The sequence below is a fragment of the Osmia lignaria genome, chromosome 9 (genome assembly GCF_051020975.1).
Source record: "Osmia lignaria lignaria isolate PbOS001 chromosome 9, iyOsmLign1, whole genome shotgun sequence".
NCBI classification, from domain to species: domain Eukaryota; kingdom Metazoa; phylum Arthropoda; class Insecta; order Hymenoptera; family Megachilidae; genus Osmia; species Osmia lignaria.
The window spans coordinates 8,602,287-8,622,434 of NC_135040.1; the positions used below are offsets into that span (position 1 = coordinate 8,602,287).

Below are 20,148 nucleotides of genomic sequence, written 5' to 3' on the forward strand. Positions count from 1 at the left end.
AGAAGAAAACGGGGGCGGTTTTATGGCGTCCTGTGTGCTCAGCGGGATTTCTGGAATTTCGATCCCTCTATCGACCGTCTTCTTTATCGGTTTGAGTAAGAAGATAACGGTGAGAGAAGTTGTTGGGATATTTATCAGAATCACGAATCCTCTGCGAGTCTTTGCTACCTTTGCCTCACCTCGGATAAGAACATTCCTTTAGAGATTATGAAATCCCTTGGACTTTTACTGTCGTTTGTTACGTTCAAAATGTCTCAGCATTACTGACATTGAAATTCAATTTTTGAAGTAGAAAATTTAACTGTTACCGATGCTTAACCCTCGGACAGCGAACCATGGAGAGGCACCCAATTTTACACCGCTCGTTTAATAAATTATTCTTCAGTATATGCAACTCTTAATTACCAGCTTCTGGTGTTCAAAATAATTCTACCAGAATATTGAAATGAAAAAGGACTACTTTGCATACGCTTAATATTTAACAGGCCCAACAGCTACCGTCGACTACGCGATATTTTTCGAACGTATCAAGTTATCGTTGGAGCAAACCAGTTTCCGCTGTATTATATTTTCGACACCCGTTAGGTGGAAGGGTATTCACATGCTGTGGACGGTATCCACCTGCTAGTTCCGAGCCAGTAACCCTATTCCTCTGGTATCTGGAATCTAGAAGCCTCTCTAGACAGGCGAGCACTCTCCAATTTCGGGGCCCGGTCCCTAGAGAAGAAGGGACCCCCATAAAACGAATTTCGTGCATTCTAGCCAGGCCTAAACCTCTTAAATCTCGAACCACGTCTGTCTACGTTCCAGCTTCTTTCATCTGCCTACCAAAGATCTCCTTCGAGATTGGGAGTGTTCCTCCTATCCTCTTTTCCTTCTTCTTCACTTTTCTTTCCTTTTTTTTTTTTTTTTTTGAGAATCACCGAAGCCAAGTGGAATAAAGCACGAATCTTGCATCGGGAGACGTTAGAGTAAATATTTTGGTTAACGTAGATATTTAACCCTTGCCTAACTAATACTGGGTCAATTTCGATTTGAGATTAATTTTCATGAGTACTAATTATAGCAGAATTCTAATCATAATAATTTAACATGAAATTAAGAGAGTACACTCGCCCCTGTAATTAAAATTCTACCATTTCTTATTACCTAAACAAAATTAGAATATTCCAGGTGTTTCATTATGTATTTAGAAATTGGAATATATTTTTTCTCCAAATAATGGAGGAACGCGAGAGTTTGTTTTCACAATGGGGAAACGAGATTTCATCAATTAGAATGACAATTTTTCCAGAAAAAAGGAGGGAAGAAACGAGCGATCGGGACCGATAAGATTTCGAATCGTTTTCCGGTCGTTGGAGGGTTCTTCCGCCACGCTGAAATTGTCGATCGTCTGCCAAGCACCGCTGTTAACCGGACTTTTACGACCCGAACCGCTAGCTGGAAAAGCTGAAAAAGGTGTAGCGTGGAGCAGTGAAACAGCAAACAGAAGAGAAAAAGAAAGGGAAAGAGACGGAGAATCGTACATAAGGAGACATTTCCGTGGCGTTGTTTGTATGCCGTTCGCGATAGCTAGCTCGTACACGGCAACGACTCTCCTGTTTCCGGTATGCACCTCGACATCTTCATCCCGTTTCGAACGGTGCTGTTTCATGAGATCGTATACTTTGTTTAATCGATTTCACAGAAAAACCAAATGATTTTCCTGTTTTAATATCCTTTCACTATTAGACGTCTTCGATTGGTTCTGCTTTAACTTAAACCTCGCATACTTCAAATATTTTAATCATACCTCGCAATCTTTTCTAAATTAAAATTTCACAATTACCATCTACCTTTCGATTCTTCAAACAAAGTTCCGCAAACGCGTCAAATTTTTCCAATCTTTATCCACCATTTAATAAGCAATCGTGTAATTAACCTTAAGATAATTTAATTAAACGCACGACTATGCATTTCTCGTTAATTGCACAGTTTCTTCAATCATCTTTTCCGCAATACTCGTAATAACGAAACATTCTTGATAAACAAGCATCGAGTAAACACTTGCGTCAGAAAAATGAATATTATTAGAGAATTCTATTCGTACCACAGAAATTAAAATAGCCCTCATGAAACACAAACCTGCATTCCAGTCTCAAAGAAAAATTCACTGAATGTTGCTATATGCAATTGTGTGTGTCTCTCGAATTTTTCTAACAACTCGATTTTCTAAGATTCCTCTGAGAATAAAAAAATTAATATTTCATAAGGAACGTCAGGGAAAATGGCCAAGAATTTCGACGAGAGAATGGTACGAACCTCCGTTCGACAGCGGGGAGTCCCTTATCACGGAATTAATTAAAATTGAAATCTAACAAGGGAAGAGATTTAATTAGTAGGATAAGGGTTGTTGACCGTGGATGAACTTCGCGGTTGATTCGATATCGATGTCGACTTGCATCGCATGTAAAATAAAAATTCCTTTGAAAAATATTCATGTAACCAATCTCTATAAAATTGCTTCTTCCTCTAATTTAATTTTCCACAGTCTTTTTGAATAATTTAATTTCATTTGAAATGTGAAAATACTCAAAGCATTCTGACCCATTTGAACCAGCCAGACACTCGAACCATTTTTCCTTTCTTTAACGCCCCATATTTCGAGTCTCCTTTCCATCGGCAATATCCCACGGTAAACAATATCAATTCCATTATTTGCTCAACAATTCAGACTCCGTATACGAAGACATGTGAGAGGAAAAACGAAACTTGTATTTCTCGATGCAGCAAAGAAGCAGAGGAGAAAAAAAGATAGACATATTTACACAGCCATGAGTTGAAATCCCCCGAAGCGTTTCGTACACTATTTAACGCTATCGGGTTCCCTCTCCTTCTGGCTCTCCCTTCTCTCATTGGATTCTCTATCAGCCTAGAATGCACTGTGTTATTATACGCGCCGAGAAGTCGACTTCCAGAATCTTTGCCCGGACAAGATAAATTTTCAAGGGCCAATTTCGTTTTAGTAGACCTGTCGGTGTGAGTATGCACTGGAAAGGAGGCTCTTTCCCTTCGTCCGGGTAGGCGTGGATCTAGAATGCGTGTGTGAAGGAGAAAAAAAAGCCACTAAGAACCGCGTGGCCACAGGGTGCAGGTCAGTTTTGTGTCAGCTGCGTTACGCTGTTGGTGGCAGTGCACGCGTGATCCTTGTGGTGCAACGATGTTGTTCTTCTCTTTGGGGCAGGATGCAAGGTGCAAGCTTCCTTTCAAACATTCATAGGTAGGTGGAATGCATTCTTTTTTTGTGCATTTGAAACGTCGAAAAAAGTATAGTTCAGAAATTAGGCTTTAGTCTTTAGACAGTGGATTATGTCCATAATTATTCTAGTATACATTAAGTCTATAGAAATGTGGAATTCACTTTTTATGCACTTAATGCACTTTGAGTCTAGAACGTTGAGCCATTAAAAAATCAATAATTTAAATTTAATTTTGCACTATTAAAAGTTAATATCCATAATTATCGTACTATGTGTTAGATTTTGATTAATTTAGTGAAATACTAATTACATGAAATTTGAAATTCGTTATTTAGTATGTTGAATACAACAAATTGGATATTTAATAAAATATTCTATTTTCACAGTTATACACATGATTCGAGATCACTATTTACCGTTTGAAATATTTTACCAAGCACCGCGTCCGGCTTAGAAGTACAGGTAGCATAAAACGCGTAATGTGCGTCCATTTGTCTCTTACTCTGCAGGTATAAACAGGCATCCTAGCTAATTACGCTGGTTATTGGTTAAGAATAGCGATGATTACCACACGAATTACATCAGAGCCCGAAGAAAACGTGCAGTTACGCTTTAACAGAGGCTTTAATTGTATCCACTGTGAGAAATACACAGTGTGTCTATCTGCTCATCTCACAGCCAACAGCCGCGGATTAATCATTAGCATTTTCCCACCTACTTTTATACAGATAATACTATTAAAGCGTTGAATAATAACGCTGTTGGCTTGTTTCTTATCGAGGACTATCATCTACGCACGCGAAAGGCTTATAAATTGTTTCTAGAATGTCTTCTTGGACGTAAATTTCGGATTCATTGAGGATGTTTGTTTGCATCGACACTATATCATTGATTTTCCAAAAACATCCTTCTCGGTGTTTTTAAATGTTCATCATAGACTAGAAGACTGTTAACGTTGTCGTGTACTTCATAACACATTATATTAAAATTTCCGATTATACTGATTAGGTCCTCTTGATGAGATGCACATTGCTAATAGTGCATTAATGCATATCTCATGGGTCATCGACAGCTGAAGATGTTTATTAGAAGTGAGGTCTCTATTAGCAGAAGGATATTATTTGATTATACTTAAATGCGAAATCAGATGAATCGTCAAATAAAAATTTTTAGTTGTAATAAATGAAAATCTGATCCTCAATGAATTAATCAATGGAAAGTAAAATCACTATTAGTAAATAGATTTCCGGTTACTGTTTTTATTATCTAACAACCATTCTCATCTATGGCCTTAATTTCTATTGTATTCAAAATATTGATTATTCGGGAATCGATACTGTAGATCTCGATTTCCCTACCCACCAATTTCAAATGCAGCGATTTTGAGTCCATGAAACGCTAGCCCATCTCGACTACTTCTCGAAATTACCCCATAAACGGAATCGTTAGAAGCACAATAGGCTGAGGGCAAACCAATGATTCGACTTCTCGATGGAGAAGCCAGTCGAAGGACAGGTTTTAGGTAGACCCTCGAGGGTCCAGGTATCTGGAAAACGGTCCTTAACCGAACTATGGACAGTTTGTGGGGAGATCCCGTGGAACCAAGATACAGGTGCACGGGCCGAAGAGCAGAAGAAAAAAAGCACTCGAAATCCCATAATCCGGGAGAAAGCCGATCTTTCTCCATGGTGGCACAAAAAATGCTGTAAGGCGTGACCGATCCTTTCAGCAAGTTGATTTTTCGAATTAAGGGCTGGTTAGGGATACCCTTGAAAAAAAGGCAAATCCTCCCGCAACAGCAGAAAGGTGCAACTTTTTTATTATTTTTGTTTAAAGAAACATTTTCTTTATTTATTTGAATTGCATCGAGAATGAATTGTTCGAAGATGACCCAACTGCATCTACGTATAATCGAGTAAAACTTTAGGGGAGGAATTTTTATTTAATGGATAAATTTATACCGATGATTTAAACAAAAATATCCAATTAATAATGCACGAACTTGTTTGCTTTTCATTCCCTCCCAGGATTATCATTAAAAAGTGGTTTACGCTTGCACATCGAAGAGGCATCCAAGCCGAAACGTTTCAGCTTTTAGAATCAAGCTCATAAATCCAGAAGCATTTGATCTGGTCGTCAGCTGGGTTTTACGAACTTCCAGAAATAATCGCCAATCGAGTGCGTCGAGAACATCATAAAGCTCTCCTATTCCTTTCGCGACGACGCATGTGTTTGTTTCACGGTTTACATTTCCCGACTGACCTCTCTCTGTGCAATTGCGCATTGTGAACATAAGGGTGGTACGATCAGACACCGATATGAACACCGGGAAAGTAATCATGCGTTGGATTATTTATCGTTTTGAACGATCGTAAACATAGTTTCCTTGCTGAATAGTCGATGTACAAGGTGGTGACGCGTTAGATGTAACGTCACTCATGCAATGCATATATGCAGTGCGATGCATTTCTTATGCAGCTTCTAATACTTGGTAACTCAACCAAATATAAACGCCAAATTTTTATTATTATTTTTTTTATAAATATTCATGGCCCATCCATCGTCAATCCATTATTAGAAACTCCAAATTTCTCCAAAGCGAACTTTATCTCGGTTCGAAGCAACGATTGCGTTCCGATCCGAAGCAGATAATCGGTTTAAAGTTCCTCCTATTCGAGGGATGATGACTGGCTAGAAAAAGAAGTCTTCTGACTTTTAGCGAACGGTGACGAAGCCTTTCGAGCGGAGCAAGCATATCAGGGCTGCTGGTCGTTTAAACGAAATCAATTAAGGTCGGCGACAGGACAGGCCTGCCGGCGTAATCCGTCGGTTGTTACACGACCGATTCGATGCGACGTCGCCACGACGGGGTGTCTAGCGTCCGATGGGCTTCCAGGTATTGCGAAACGCCGTGGGCATCCAATCAGGCCAGCGGGATCGTACCTTTAAGCCCTTGTCATTATGTCGAATTAGTCTTCCGGGCTTTCATGGTCCGCGGATCCGATCCTCGGCTATCCGTAATCCGGCGTGTGTGCATCGAACGGCAACGTCATCGTTCGATATTATGATAGCGTTCGCCGGGGAAACGTTAAAAGCCGTCGAACAGAGAAACGCTAAGCTCGCGACGTGATTCGGATTAAACGGTTTACTTCTAACCGAGGCTTTAGGCTGTGTTTGCAACGACGATCGAATTCATTTCATTCGAATATTGCTGGACCATCATAGGGAAAGCTCGTGAGTAAAACTAAATAGGCGTAGGATCATTCCTTCTTATCAAAGGAATTGCAAAACATAAAAGGACATTTGTCAGTTTTTGAAATTCTAGTACTATTAAAAATTAAATTGAATTTAAACTGTGGCTCTCTCCATGGTCCGCCATCCAAGGCTTAAATAAGAGTTATTGAAAATTCTATAGATTTGCCAACTGAATCGACTTAACTAATCTTCCTAGAAGACATTTTTTAATCAACAAACAGGTTAATGTCAATTCCCACGGTTGTAGAAGCCGAAGGATACCGGTTCGAAATTCTATGTCGCTCGATGAGCGATTCTTTTGTCGGTCCGGTTGGTCGCGGTGGCATTCTTCGGTAACCGGAAACGTGTCTCGGTGGCCTCCTTTTCCTTTTTCTTCCGAGAAAGAGAGAGAGAGAGAGCTTTTAATGGGCTCCGCGGTCCCACACGCATAATTATCGCCGGCAAACCAGAAGATACTTATCGACGGCAGCGTCATAATTATCACCGGTGCCGGTGGTCACTTACGCGTTACACAGCCGCGCGCATACCGGGCATTGCTTCGCTCGAATTCCATGGCCGACTGTCACTGACAGATGCGCGTAACTCGTAAAGCTGCCGCGAGGAAAAACAGAAACGAAAAACGGCATACTTTAGGCCGGCTCGTTGTCGCACGATCACGATCGATACCGTAAGGGCAAAAATCGTCGACGGCATTTCGGTTACGCGATAAACACCGGCCGAGAGCGATGTCTGACCATAATCGTCTTAATCTACTTGACGCGGTCTCCCTCTCTGCTTAGCCGCCGCTACAACGCATGACTGACTTAACCCTTATCCGTGTAATCTATTCACGTAACGTAGACGGATAGTCGGTGTTTGTTGATATATACATTGCCATATCAAAATGACACTATCATCTATTTTATCAAACTATCATTTAATACAGAAAAAGCAGGGGAGTGTATCGCACCTTGACTGTCAGAATTCAGAAAATATGAATTTCTAGTTTTGTGTAAAAAGAATGAACTTTGTGTATTTAGCAATATTTCATTATTTAATATTTGGTTTAACCCTTTATCAAAAGGTTGCCTACTTTATCGACGTAGCAGAAAAATAAGGGTTGCAATACCGACCATCAACCCCCATTTGATACAATCAGTTTAGTTTCATTTGATTGATTCTAAATTTTATTAGAAGCAAAATTTTTGCAGAATAATGAGGCATATAGTAAAAACAAATACATATAACCGTCGAATTATATAAAGTTAATTATTTAACTTTGAATGATACTGGTGTCCAATTATTACCTAAATCAACCCTACATACTGAACTATTTTTATATTCGCAAAACTATAGTGTTACATTGCAAAATATTGCTGTAAAACGAGAAAGAATGCATATTTTTCCAAGGGGGTAGTTTTCTTCCTGACCATTTTCCCGACAGATGTCGCCAAAGTTCAGTCTGGTGACTTTATAAAACGTAATCGATACTTGGGGAAAAAGGAAGGACACTTTGTTACCTGCACGAGGGATGGTAGGAACCCTAAATACGACTATCTTCTGAAAATATTAACAATTTATCAATAATTACCATATAATATTAAACAAAGTAACTAAAATTCAAATATATCATAAACCACCCAAATTTTATCATTTCTATCCCAATAGAATTCTAAAGCAAAATTACCCGGACATTTAAAAATAAAATTTTTCATTTATTAATTATTACTGCAATTGAGAAAACGTGTCGTTTAAAAAAGCAGTGCGCGAGGGGAAAATATGGCAGAGACCTCTGTCTCGTGAAACGTAAGCCGTCAGATGTCAGCACGATGTCCTAAAAGAGCTAAGCTGGTGGCAGTTGGTACGATCGTCTCCCGCCACTCGAGAACACCGAGGAGAGCCATATTCCCCGGAAAATCTCTCGTGGTGGAAAAGCGCCGATGGAGAGGCCGTTGAATGAGGGCGGGGTTTCGGTGTGCAACGTGTTTGCAGCGTAGAAGAAGTGGGAAAAAGTCGAGTCGTTCGCGCCTGCTCAACTTTTTTCCTCTCTATCGTTCCCTCTCGTTTCGATACACCGTCGAGGCGGAGTTTAAAAAAGGTTTCCCGCTTCGTAACGGGGGGAGAGGTGGAGCCACGAACGCGCGGAATTCCGAAATTCCACGAACCCGTGGCGGGGGAGGAAGACGGGAGACAGTATCGCGACTAGCGGGAAGGGATGAAGGGGAAAATACATTCATATATCGTTCGTGTGAGTTTCGGCAAGAGATCGCGGCGCGGGGAGGGGGTAGGTTTCGCGCAGGGAAAGTGGCGAAGGGGAAACTCGCCTGCACCGGGCAGACCGATCGAGCTCGACAACAGCTAGTTCAACGCGTGCCAACCCTCTCTCGAGATGCGGTCTTCTCGTGTTGAGTAAACGCGGTATCCTTCGGTCCATATCGTTAACACCATGCATCTCGGTGATTCCTTTTTTCTTCTTTTTTTTCTTTTAACGATGTCCCCGAGGGAAGGAAAAAGTGTACAGGTGACGTTGAAAGTGATCAATCAGTGTCTGCCGTTTAGACCGTTTAAGATCGCGATGATTATCGTTTCGCGATCGGATGATGGGGAAGCTGTCGGAGGAGGAGGTTTAACGCGGAGGCGTTTGGATGGCTCGTTACCGCCCAAGATCGTTCAAAATTCCTTGGTTCGTATAATTATATCTGTCATATACCTTCAAAGTGGTCTGTGAAAGAGTATACGGGCAAAGACAGTTGAAACGGATAGCGCGATTAGGTTTATTTGGATGGTACTCGGGATCACGTGGTCGAGTGACGGGAATAGTGGTCAACTAACGATATGCGAGCTTTGATGTTTAGACCTCATGGTGAACGTTTGGCTGTAAATGTTCATCAAGGGCCGTATCGTTGACACAGAATCTATTTCCATGCCCTGCTATCGGTTTTAGAGTCTACAGCCTACTCGAGTTTACGATGCTACACGGGAAGATCTAGAGGCAGCAACTTGAAAAATAAAAGGAATAAAACGAAAATTGCGGTGCTGAACAGACCACGGTCGATGAATCCGGGAAACGTTTAATAGTGTGAATAAATGTTGTCCCTCCGATAGTAATTTCGTCGGAACGAAACTAGCCGTGTTATCGTCGCACAGTTGAAAGTGGTCGTGTGTATTCTTGGCAGTCTGCAGTGATAAGCTCGTTATTTTAGATATAAATAAACCGCGTGACAAACACATCCAGCACCGATGATAGCATAATACGATAAAAACGTTTTCCAGCAATCAAGAATTGAAACTCTATGTGTCGAACGTCTCCAGTATCCACGATAACTTGGGCAAACTGAATTCTAAGTCGCTCGATAACAGTAGAGTCACCGGAATGAATTCCGCCAGATCCAAACTCATTGATCCCAATTGTACCCTTCTTCGTTCCCTCTGCGTCATTACATTCCACCGAGTGTATCACCAGCAAAAATGAGTGGATGTTTGTTAAAAATAAAAAAAAGTATAAAAAGTTGATCAATTTCAAACAACTTAAACAGAATAGTTCAACACGATTTCAAATCACCTATGTGACAAACGGCGTCGATTTTCCCGAGAAATCATGATGCTTTTCTCCGGGTTATTAACATAGTCGCGGCGTGGAGAGCGCGTGACGCGTGTTGGTTACATTACGAAGTCCTTCTGCTCCCCACCCATGAAATATTTCTCGTGCATCCCCGCCAGAATTTCACCGCCCCTACCGCGAAGTCGGCGTATAGCAGAAGAGGAAGACGAAACGATTCGCGGCGGCACGAGACAGAGTGGAACGGAGCACGTGCCACGTCGGTGGGGGTGGAGGAGGAGCGATAAAGTTGGAGGGGAAACGGGTGGTAGGACGACGAGAGGGGAGGTCAACGACTCACCCCCATAGTTACCACTCCCCTTCCACCAACCAGTGGAGCGCGTTTTCTCCCACGTAACGGCGCTAACCGATGGGACCTTTGTTGCCCGCCACGCTTGAACGGCGTCCCGCTCGAGAGTTTGGACGCTGGTGCCGCCCAGCGGTGATCGTTGGAACTTTCGAAGAACGGTAGTGGGGGATGAAGTAGAGTAGTGGGGGAGAAGATGAGGATCGATGGAGGGGATAGAGTGAAAAGGAACTGGTGGGGACGAATGCAGAGAACGGAGCGAGTACGAGGACGGGGGCATGCTGGTCTCAGGACGCGCAGAACGTCAGAGTGGGTCGAAAAGGACGGGTGTCTCTCGCTCTCTTCCTCACTCCCTCCCTCTCATTCTCTCTTTCTTCATTTCTTTCGATCATTTATCTCTCTTGCTCATTCCTCGTGGAAAGGCAGAGAAAGAGAGGTCGATGGCGGGGTGAGAGCCGGCTTACTACGCGGCGAAACGCTACCACAGCGTTCAGTCGTCAGCGATCAGACCGCCGGGCAGTGTGAACCTTCCTGGGCAGTCTCTTCATCTACCAACTCTTCCACTGCTGTCCCTTCCTGGACAGCGACGCAATAATCAGCATCTGGGAAAGCCGGGAATCGCTTCCGAGATGGATTTGCCTAATTGTCTGGATGACCATGGATCACTTCGCTCTTACAGAACATACAAAGAAGAATTTCAACGAGAATTCGCTGGAAGATACTCGAGCCGAGGTGTCCAGACTCCAATAATCGAAGAATATTCTGATTAATCAGGAAGATGGAAATTGGTGTTCCTATCGGCTCGGCTTGTCACGAGACTCGACGTGTATCGATGACAAGCGGACAGCTTCAGGGAGGTCCGACACTCTTTGGACCCTGAGTCGACACGAAGCTAACAGATGTTCGAAAAGATCTTCCGGAGCGAACGACGCTCGCGGTTCAAACCTCTGCAGGCGATCAACGCGGGAGCATTTTAGACGGTAAAGAATTCCAGAAGGGATCGGATATTCAGAAGTTCCCTCAACGATCCAAGTTAGCATCGAACACGTTCCAGACTCATTTGACCGATTGCGATCAATCGACACGAGAGTTCCGTTTACCGATCGACGTTCGACCAGTGATATCACATGATAGTGAAATCGTAGAGAAGACATTGAGATGGGTAGCAACGGTTTGTGCGACATCGCGTCGAACCACGTGGTGCTCCGAATCGCGTGAACGATCCGTACCCGACACTCTTACGTTCCACTTCGCAAAACCGTGAAGCAGAAAGGTGAAAACGGGACGAGCGTAGTTCCGAACCGTCACTTACCATCGCAATTATAAACGGTGAAGTCGCTCGAAAGTCGTCAGGGTATGTGGTGCCGTTATGTAACGACCCGACGAACAACGATGTTGAAAACCGTTCGCGCCTTCGGAACTGAACGACGATGCCTTTTCACCGGGTCGCTGCGTGTGCGGGAAAGTGTAAACTGAAATCGAAATAATAATCGGGGGAGAAAAAAAGAAACGAAAATGTGTGCTTGAAAGAAAAAGTGGGGGGAAAAGCTGTACCATTGACGACGTGTTATGCAGCTAGCTGTCTTGCTACGAGATCTTGGAGAAACACCGAAGAAGATTTGAGGTAAGAAACACACGAAGCTTCAATAAAGAAAACCATACCGAAATTCTGAGTTCGAACAGGTCGAAGCGACATTCGAATTAGTGCTCTGTGGTAGATGAAATTTTCTTTTTCCTAAACTATTCTCAACTTATCCTCTTCGAAGAAATTATAGAGATCAGGGGAAAAATGGAAACTAACAAATTTATTAAAATTGTAATTATAGAATTTTTCTAATTTTATATCCAATAGCTATCGATTACTTGACAGATTCTTGAAACACAACTCTGGTGTTCACAAAGGAAGTCACTCTAATCACTGATGGGATACCTTCGGAAGATCCTAGTTTATGAGGCCTGTTTGATCTATCAACTAGTTCCCAAAGTCGTTCTTCATCAAACCCTCGAAGAACGGTATTTACCGCTGAAAGTGATGCAACATCCGAACTTCGACGTTTCCGTCTGCTCTCAGTTTTCCAAAGTTTGCTCCTCGCTTCGGTATCAGTTGTTCCGCTTGATTTTCTGTCCCAGTAGAAACTCCTAGACCAAGTACTGGGTAAATTTGTTCAGACAAACGTGGACCAGTTCGAACTACCCGCAGGACTTGGCGTCACTTGGACGCTGGACAAACAGTTTCCTCGGTGATCGTTGGCAGGAATAGATCCACCTGTTAGGCAAACAGTCTGACCGCAAATCTCGTTGGAGCTCGAGAAGTGTCCACCTGTAGAGCGGTGTTTCGCGTGTCAGCCAGCTCGAAACTCGAAAAATTTCCTCCTATTCGAAACGGAAATAGGAGCACGTGTTCAGGTAACCCCGGTGTCGCATTGTGCCCGTCGAAATAGCTACGACCTGGCGGTAGATGCGCTACACTCGGCCTCTTAATCCCGCGTTCGGCAGAATCGCCGAGTCAAGTGTCTCATTCAGCTTCCGACAGGCTGAGGAAAAATCTTGTCGAACGTTTTGGAAAAGGGACGCGTGCGGCTACCTGTTCGAAGATTTCGGAAAGATTGTGCCTTGTAAATTTTAAACCCCAATTCTGCTGGTTAGAAAGTCGGATATTAATTGACTGACGTTTAGCATTCACTGATTTATTTGACCAAGTGCATAAATGCACAGTTACTGGAAAACTGTTCGATAATGATCTTCCAAATATGTTTACTTGAATTTTTAACAGCGATAAGCAAAGGTTCTGGCATTTTGACAAGAACTTTAAGATTCTAAAGCTGAATATCCTTTGATGCGATGGTAGCTCTCTGAGCAAGTCCCAATTTTAATTTAATTCTGTATTTCATATTATTTTCATCTTCTAAATTTTACACTGTTCCTTCAAAAATGATTCTTCCATTATTATGAATATAATATAAAATAATGTAATTTCCAATATTTCTTGTCTTAAGCTAGCAATCGTATTTCTTCGAAGCGAAAGAACACTGAATCTTCTTCACTTTTTTTTTTATTTTCCTCGACCAGCATTTCAGTGGTGATTAATTCAAAGTATTTGACGTTCTCGCGGCTTCCTACTCGCTTAATCAGATCAGAATTGAATTGGAACTCGTTTTGCTGAAAAATCGTTGGAATCGGGTTGTCGAGGACATCGACGGTGGTCCGGATCGGTCGTCGAGGGAACTATCAGGAAGAGTATTAATCACACGCGATCAAGTCGTTAGAGACGGATATCGCCGCGATATTTTACGCCGTCAGGCTAACGCAACAGCCTCTGAATCGCAGGCAGGATTTTTCTGATCGTCGGGACAAAACGCGAGCCGCCATAATTCATCGCGGTCGGAGAGGCGCGTTTCGAAATCGCGCCACGTCCTGACAGCGTCGAAATCCCGTTCGATCGAGCACACGGCGCATAAATCTTGCTCGATAACTCGATTTGAACGAAGCAAAGAGATCTCGAAGAATTTCAAGCTGAAACGAACGTGCTGACAGCGAGGCGAGAGACTCCTTTGCCCGTCGGACGCTAGTCGCTCCGCTTCGATGGTGGAACACCGCTTTTGATTTACGATCGTTCGATAGGAATGTGAATTACAACGTGGTGTGCAGGAAAAAAGAAACACTTCGATCGAAAAATCATATCGTGGCTCTACGTGTGGCGATTTTGAAACTCCAATTTGTCAGGGATACGTTCGCTCGATCTTAGTTTATTTATGTATCCACTTTACGAAATAAATTCCTTTCCCTTGGTTATATCGGGACATGATATAATTTAAGTGCAGCTGATGCAGTGTTTTCAGAGAAGTCAAATGTTCTAGCAATCGGGTTGGTGAAGTTGAAGTGCTATTTCTAAGGTCTATGACACGAAAGCTAAATCATTCATAAGATAGCAGGACATCTAATTTGAGCTGATTAAATACGCACCTCGGGAAGATTAGTAGAGTTGTGATTACGGTGATATTTGCAGTTTTTTTTTAAATATAATTTTATATTCACGAATAAAATAATGTTAACAAGTGTTCCAGTAAAATAGACAAAAATGATTAAATTTGTGTGTAAAAAAAATTCATTCAATAAATGAAGTAAGTGATCAAATAAATGATGCTGCAAGTTAGAAATAGAACTTTCTGACAAGTGAACTGTTCATTAGAGGGTGTCGGTCTTAAAGTAATCACTTTATTCAGACTTCTATTTACGAAGCAAAAACCAACACGCGAACGTATGAATGGTGGAAAAGAAAAATGGTCAACCGGCGTTCATTTGTAGGCTCTGTATCGGTCGAGCGCATGGTGGGCCGATTTAAAAGTCTCGGGATTTAAGCACTCAATTCAGAGTCAGCGGGAGTATCAGATAGCGTGGTGAATGAAATCGACGCGAACGATTCGCTACGCGGTTCTCTGAGTAATGCGTTCCGAGAACCGGGACAATGTGTCTCGGATGAAAATAAAGGCTTAGAGGGTAGCAGGGAAGACAATAATCGCGTAGGGCCCGGTTTGCAGCGAAGGAACGACACGACGGCGTTCCCCCGTCGAGGCTGCGGTTCGGTGCATGTACCCTGGAGGTTCTGGCCGCTACGGGGCCTTATAGGGGCCATTATCCGATCGTGGAATTTAAGATCTGGCCCTTTCAGCCGCGCGTCAAATTATCCCTGAGCACAATGCGCCCGTTGATTGATATCTTCAGTCGTAGCTGCCGTAACGCGGCCTGGCCGCGTTCGTTCGCCTCCTTTTGCCTTCTCTGTCCGCGTATCTGCTCACCTCTCATTCTTTTTCCCGTTGCTTCGTTTTCCGTCCTCCTCGGAACGGGCCTCTCGGGCTTCTTTTTTATTTTTCCATTTTGGCCCGTCCCGTGCAGCGGCCTCGTACAAAGCGAGTGCCGAATATTTCTAGTCCTGGACCCACGCAGCCTTTCTACTTGATTTATTCTAAAGCTCCTCTGCTGGCTTTCTTTGGCCTCGGCTTCGGCCTCGCCTCTCCAATCGTCGAGAGAAAAAATCGTCTTACGAAACTTTTCGATTACACCGGAGCCCGTGCCGTGTACGCTTAGCTCCTTTCCATTTTCGAGCTGCTTACCTCCTATCTGGCACCCAACCTCCGCAGCAAAGTCTCGAATCTCGTGGGCGCTGCTTCGAGGAATTTCAATGATTGAATGTAATGCCTGTCTCAGAATTTGAATACCGTTAGAGTTGAGCAACCATCCGGTGTGTAAATCAGTGTAATTTGTGGATTTTTGGGAGAATTTCGTCTTCGTTTTGTGCCGTCGCTGGAGTTTGGTTATGGTACAGGTAGTGAAAGTGCAGTTAGAGTAGACATATCACCTACAGCTGCTGATGAAATATCTTGGAAATGACACTCTAATGATGAATAATTACCCATGGTCGAATTGGGTAATTACTGCTCGTTATTTAACTCATTTTAATTGAAATTGTTGTAATTAGAGACAGTGGAATCATACAAAAGCAGGTCCCTGTGGGAAGTAACGCCTTTTCGTGGGATTCATCCTCTTTACGCTATTCTCTTTCGTCTTGCTGTCCTCACTGTCATCTCGGTTGATTCTTTTTTTCTTGTCCGTCTGCCTTCCTGTGACTCAGTGTCTCCTCTGAACGCTTTGACGCGTTAGTTTTTATCACGATCCACGCGATTCACGCTCCAGCTATGAGAACAGTTTGCTCTGTAAAATACTCGTTGTCATGTAGAATTCGGTTGTTTTAGACCGAAAATTGTATCTGTTCGATTGTAAGAAATTTTTCATTCGATTTTCAGTATTTGTATTAATCCTCGGATGGCGGACCATGGAGAGAGCCAGAATTTTAAGGGAGAGAGTCACAACTGACCTAGGTTCCAGTGTTCTAGGATTAATTTAACCTAGTAATTGACGCTATATTACATCCAAATTAAAAAATACAGTAATTGTACTGAAACTTTTGGATGGTAGTGTATTTTCATGTTTTCGATTCGCGTGTGCCGATTTTTCGGGCGGGAGGACGCGTATCACCGTTCCTCCGTATTTCGCACGGTCGAAGGGACGTCGAACGACCGGAAGCGAGTTTTCCGCGCCGTCGCCGCCGGCAGCGTCGTCGTTGCAGCCTGGATTCGAGTGGATTTTTCTCGCTTTTCCACTGGCTGTCGGCGTAACGAGGTTACGCCTTAAGTATTTGCTCGTCGATCTCGCGACGACGGAGACCCACTCCTTCCTCTTCTTCTTCCTCTCGCTCTTACTTCCGCCTCTCTCGCCATCTCGAGGGCTTCGAAAAATTCAACAGCCGGGAAAAAAAAAGTTTTACGTGACTTTTCCTTCGCGATCACCCACCTCTTCGTTGCTCCGTTCTTTTCATCTCAACGGATTTAGAGGCTAACTTTTCCACCCTCTCGCCCTCTTTTCCCTCTCGGTGCTTGTTCTCGCTAAGAGGAGGAATATTTTGGTTGAACGGAGAGTGGATGACGAGGGGGAAGAGGAATAATCGTTCGACGGGACGTTTCGTTCCGTGCCACGAGCGAAAAGATTGAACATTGTCGTGCATGACCGATGACGGGTATTGGACGAGAGTAACGGCGCTGCACTTTATTGGATAATTTAGTGGCGATCTAGAGAACAATTTGGGGGACTAATGGGATCGTTATTGCGTGGGCAGACCCACTGAAAAGTGATTTTTTTCGTTATGAAGTGGATAAAGAGACGGACGACCGAAGTGCATTCGATTGCTCCTAATGGTCGAATGCTGTTCGACTAGTATGTTTAATTGCACCATCCTTTATGTTTGAAGAAAATGAGTACGATAGTCGATATCGGGTAATATGTTTGCTTCTAAGTTGGTTATTGGTGACTGACGGTACGGATTTAATTTGAGAAATAAAAAACGAAATAATTCAGTAGATACTAATATTCAATTGGAAATCTGTCAACTTCTTCTATTTATAAAATAATATAACATCGGTAAAATAAATTGTAAAGTCGATGCAATTTTTAGCTATATAATAAAAATGATTGAAAACAGAATAATTCCATTGCTTTGGAATTAAGTAACGTTCAATTCTCCATATTAATATCAGGTCACAGTAAGTTCATGTTTTAAAAGTTTCATTTGCATTTAAAATATAATTTCCAGTATAATTCGTTTAAATGTTTAAAACATGGCTTTTGACTATCAAGAGACTGTACTTATACATTGTGAAATTAACATCTCTTATAATAAAAAAAAATTCTCGACTTTTATGAGGACGATAAAAAAAAATCTATTACCGTGTAAATTGCCATATAAAAATTAATTGTAGGCATATGTTCAAGAATATAAGTCTTAATAAATCTTGATTACAGAGTACGTTCCTTGTATAAGTATATTTAATCACAGCACATTTATTGCGCACTGAAATGAAATATTTTTCTAGAATTTCTATTAAAGAATGAAACATTATTTTTATAAGTTGACAAGAATTCGGTTTTCGTTATGCGTTCATCGTCGACGAAGTATTAATTTCCAGTCCATCGTCGTGTACAAAAGGTCAGAATTTCCATACAGTGAGACGATCTTTGAAACAGAATACGGTCGAACCGATATTACAAAATCGGCGATCCTCGAATGGGAATGGCAAAGTTGAAAGGACCAGATCGTTTACAGGTGTGTCGTGCTAACATCCTCTATTCTTTTTCTCACCCCTTTAGAGGCGTCCTAGGTCGATACCCGAAAGTTTCACAAGGGCTGCATACACCGTTTCAAGTCATGCGTGGCATATAAATATTGTGCATAAATAAGGACGAACCAAACGTACCATATTTATTGGAATTTTATGAAAATTTTCTTGGTAAAAGGGTGAAAGCTACAAGAGGGTGAAAACCGTTAGCTATCTTAGGTAATTTCGAAATTATTAGATTCAAATTGTATTAAAAATAGGACAAAGAATACTTTATCATTCTTAGATGATAAATTACACTATTAATTCTATAGCTGGCAGGTAATTAACACTAATGAATTTGCAGTAGGTACTACTCAAACGAAACATGATTTTTTTTTAAATCATCTGCATAATTACCAAATAATCAAATGCACAGGGGAAATTAAATTAGAATAAAATTTGATAAAAAGCAAAAATACAATGTTAGGTTTGAACGGTAAAAAATGACGTGCAAAATGAAATTCATTTATCGAGAGCATAAACGGGCCCAGGATTCGTGAGAAACGAAAGGATCATCGCCTTATGCTAATAGGTGAAGTAAAAACACCCTTAGGGATCTTTCTCACGGGATCTTGCAGTCTAAGGAATATTAATAGGCACCGGGACCCATCGTTCTTCGACACGCGCACGTTGAAATCTCTGCGTCGAAGGGTTAAAGGCCGACTCCAGGCCATCTGTGTACCTTCAGATTGCTATTTCTCGACGCTGACGAACCTTCCTGCTTTCGTATTCCATTAGTATGCCCGTGCCATTATAATATAATACGCGGTCGATTCATCCATGGTAATATTTATTCTAAGGGGAGCGGGTAAAGGGTTGATACGGATAAAATTTCGAAAAGATACCTTTGGTTTTCGTGCAAACATTCGTCCGACATGAATTCAGCGACTCGTCTCATTATTTCATATTTATTACTTGGTAAACACGTGTTTCTACATTTAAAATATTTAACAAAACATTTGATGGCAATTATAAACAAAAGTGGCTACACTAAAAAAATTGCTCCTTGCAAATAAACTATTTTATTTAATATTTCTTCATATTAAAAATGACCATCTTGAAAATATAATTTCAATTTCCAAGAATTACTGAGACGGTCGTGTCCGAAGTTGGGCCGTGTACGAGTATCCATGAAATGGGCAAGAACGCGAACAAAAATCGCGAGAAATTCTCGAGGCAATCCGTTGGGAATTAGCGAGGTCGTTGCACGTCATAGAACAAAATTACATCGAAGAAACGTGGTGGTCAGTGCCTTTTTCCTTCGGTTTGGGCCCGTTGCCCTTTCCCCATCGACATCATCCTCCTCGTCTTGATGCGATTATAATGAACGCTCGGTTTACCGTGGAGCCTGATAACCTAACCCCCGAAGAAAACGAACAAGAAGAAGGAGAGAAGAAGCTGGGGTACCGGGAAAAAGACAAAAAAAAAAAAGAAAAAAGCACTGAGAGTCGAGCAATAATATGGGAAGGCGGAGCAACTTCGGAATACGTAATGCGCCAACAGCGAAGCCGATGCCCGTCTTGAACCGAGCATGAAATTAGGTTTTCGGTCAGAATCGATTTGCAACAAAGTAGTTGTTGCTCGTTGTTGTTGTTGCCGGTATACGATACATTGTGTCACGTCCCGGAGGTGTTTTACGGTATTGCTAATTTGAATTCATTTAGAGGCTACAGTGTATCGGCCGTTACGATCGCGCCGACACCAAGGAAATTACCATCCTGATTTTTCGGCTGGTTCAGGGTTGACACCCGAGACGAATCTTCGCTCTGATGCCGAGCGGTACTCCGAAGAGTCTTCGTGGTATCCTTCAGCACGATCATAGTGGTTCTGAATTAATTTCAGGGAATTTCGGCCAGTTGATTCGCTTGATTCTTGATTCTTATTATACAATCAATTTTTTTTTTAAGCTCCAAAAATACAATCTTTTTAAAATTGCAATTATAATTTTTGCAATTTTTTCTAAACTTATTATCTAGATCCAATTTAAAAGAAATTATTCTATTTTAAAAAGTGTGCAAATACTTTTTGGATCCATTGTGTATTTCAAATATTTATCTCATT

The 20,148-nt window shown here is 42.0% G+C and overlaps 1 protein-coding gene and 2 long non-coding RNA genes across 6 annotated transcripts in view; 2 read left to right on the plus strand and 1 right to left on the minus strand.

The window, feature by feature from the left end:
• The window catches only part of LOC117605910 (uncharacterized), an 81,717-nt gene extending 79,219 nt beyond the window's left edge, over nt 1-2,498 (plus strand). The window contains exon 4 of the long non-coding RNA XR_004581831.2: nt 1,295-2,498. This is a non-coding gene — a long non-coding RNA (uncharacterized LOC117605910). The remainder of the gene's footprint in view (nt 1-1,294) is intronic.
• Nucleotides 1-20,148, minus strand: part of MESR6 (misexpression suppressor of ras 6) — a 564,119-nt gene that overhangs the window by 123,381 nt on the left and 420,590 nt on the right. The window lies entirely within an intron of this gene.
• The window catches only part of LOC117605904 (uncharacterized), a 46,409-nt gene continuing 35,429 nt past the window's right edge, over nt 9,169-20,148 (plus strand). The window contains exon 1 of the long non-coding RNA XR_004581828.2: nt 9,169-12,002. This is a non-coding gene — a long non-coding RNA (uncharacterized LOC117605904). The remainder of the gene's footprint in view (nt 12,003-20,148) is intronic.